Consider the following 2,500-nt stretch of genomic DNA (forward strand, 5'->3'; position numbering starts at 1 on the left):
CTGAGGTCGGATTCGGATAGTGCAAATAACTGGTGTCGCTCACTGAGGAGGAGGAGGAGATTTTTTTTTTCGTGCGCGCGCGTGTCTCGTGTTCCACGCCGGCTGGGGCTACACCTCGTCTCGGGTGCGGTTGGGACATCACGGGGCGGTCATAGTTTGCGCCAAAAAGCCGCCCGTGAACCGCGGACTGAGGTTTTACACATGCCTCTCTCTTACACGTGTCTTCTCTCTCACTCTCTCTCTCACACCATGCCGTTTCGTGCGGGCATCGAGGAGCCCCGCCGCGGCTGCACTTAGGGTAACGTGGTCGCCCTCGATAACCACCCAGTCGCGGGATCCGTGGCGGCCCTGTCCCGCTCCACGGACGTCCCGATTGAATCTCAGACGACGCTCAGACAGGCGTGGCCCCGGGAGGGACCCGGGGCCGCAAGGTGCGTTCGAAGTGTCGATGATCAATGTGTCCTGCAATTCACATTAGTTCTCGCAGCTAGCTGCGTTCTTCATCGACGCACGAGCCGAGTGATCCACCGCTAAGAGTTGTCAGTGAGCCCCAAAGGCGGCCACAGTCGGCCCATCGGTTGGGTGGGTGGGCTTCCTGCGGGCCTCCTATGGGTTGGAAGTCAGAGGCTAGTTCCTGGAGGTGGAAATGCAGGGAAGGTATTGCGGGCAAGCGGGCACAGTGCACCTACCGCTCCGGGACAAGGCCGATGGCCGGAGTCGCGGGGCACGGTGGCGCGGGCCGTCGTGTTCCGGCCTAGAAAACAACAACCTAGAGGGGAATTGGCGTCGGTCAAACTCCGCGCTCGGCGACGGAAAGAACCCGGATAATCAGTAACAGAGGGTCACACGCGCAGACGTCCAATCTATTTCGGACCGGGCTCTAATGCTCTTCCCAATGAACATGAAACCTTGCAACAATCCTTCCGAGACCGTAAGACCGGTGGTGCCAACTCTTCCTCCCTGCTTAGGCTCGCGCTTGCCGGCATGTGGAACCTGGCGTAACGTAACACACCCGCGTGTAGGACCGGCCTGGGTTGTGTTTTCCCCTCCTACCTTCCTTTCGTTACACGTGGGCGTGCACAGTGCACCTACCGCTCCGCGGCAAGGCCCGAACCAGGTCACGGGGAGCGACGATTTCGTGACAAGGACGAGACCAGGCCAGCGAGCGCGGTGGCACGAGTTTTGTGGGTCTGGCCGCCAACATCGAAGATGTATTAATCGGACTCAGGCGCGCCACAAACCCCGGCGAGGAACGGGCCCGTCAGACGCTTACCCGTCAAGGAATCACGTAAGCCGGGGAACCGCCTCTAGTTAAGCACGCGCTCACGCGCACCGGCCAAAACCACCCAGCTTGTCCGCACACCCGCGATGGTTCGGGTGCCAACCTGTACCTTGTCACTTGTAGATCACCCGCGTTTATGGGCCGGCCAGGGTGTCTGCCATCGCTCCAGCTCGTCGCAATCTCGCCGGAACCAGCCGGTCTCCGCCGCCCCTTTTGCCCCGGGTGGGCTACCGTCAAACCCCTCAGCTGGATGAGTGGGTAGTGGGGGGGGGACCGGCGACCACGGGCGCTCCGTCATATCCAACCGGAGGCATTGAACCCCCCTCCGCCCCGCCGGAGGCGAGGGGAGAGTAGCGGGTACCCGTGGCCTTTGGGGCTTCGGTTCCGGCGTGGTCGGGGTCGACCGTGTACGGCCCTGCGTCTTGGAATTCGAAGGTAGCGTAGGATTTGCAACTTGCCCTCATTCGGTTTTTGGCTTACGGGCTGATTTGTTCACTTGTTCCCTCATTCGTTTTTTGGCTTTTGGCTTACGGCTGATTGTTCCCTCATTCGTTTTTTGGCTCATGGCTGATTTGTTTCACATTGTTTCTTTCGGCAAAGACTGATTTTCCACTTGCTTCGCCACACAATTTTCGGATCGGCTATGGGCTCGCCGCCGCGAGGGAGTTGACCCAGATACACCCGCTGTCAACAGCCACCGACGCCTACCGCGGACGGAGGGCCGAGGTGCCGCAGACGGGGAACGAGGCTCCCAAGGGCGCCAAGGACTCGACCTGAGCAGTCCTGTGCAACGACCCACGAGATGCGCGACAACTTCCACCATATGCAGAGGCTTCCGGAGCAACCACGCGCACGGGACCTGAAAGGGCTTGAAACCGCCTGTGGCCGCGTGTGTACCTGGATGGCGCTAACGCCACCGGGCCGTCCCAAGTACGACTCGCCGATGTAACGTCGCTTACCGTCCTCCAGGACTCACAACGGTGCGCACACCGATCCTCCCCACAGACAGGACATGTTATCCGCGCTTACAGCGCCCTTCCACACTCCACGGTTTCCGCCGCCGGCTCGGGGAAGGAGCCAGTTTTCCCGGGGCTTCATTGTTTCTTTCGGCAAAGACTGATTTTCCACTTGCTTCGCCACACAATTTTCGGATCGGCTATGGGCTCGCCGCCGCCTTTCAGAGTGTTGCCTTTATGCCGGTTGCTCAAGCCGGTGTTG

At 60.5% G+C, this 2,500-nt stretch overlaps 2 non-coding genes across 2 annotated transcripts in view; both read right to left on the minus strand.

The window, feature by feature from the left end:
• Positions 1–9, minus strand: part of LOC144070436 (28S ribosomal RNA) — a 4,723-nt gene extending 4,714 nt beyond the window's left edge. Inside the window, exon 1 of the ribosomal RNA XR_013299292.1 lies at positions 1–9. This exon is cut by the window's left edge and continues 4,714 nt beyond it. This is a non-coding gene — a ribosomal RNA (28S ribosomal RNA).
• Positions 10–385: 376 nt separating this feature from the next.
• LOC144070435 (5.8S ribosomal RNA) lies at positions 386–539 on the minus strand. The gene has a single exon (XR_013299291.1). It is a non-coding gene; the product is annotated as a 5.8S ribosomal RNA (ribosomal RNA).
• Positions 540–2,500: the final 1,961 nt, after the last annotated feature.

The sequence above is a fragment of the Stigmatopora argus genome, unplaced genomic scaffold (assembly GCF_051989625.1).
Source record: "Stigmatopora argus isolate UIUO_Sarg unplaced genomic scaffold, RoL_Sarg_1.0 HiC_scaffold_81, whole genome shotgun sequence".
Taxonomy (NCBI): domain Eukaryota; kingdom Metazoa; phylum Chordata; class Actinopteri; order Syngnathiformes; family Syngnathidae; genus Stigmatopora; species Stigmatopora argus.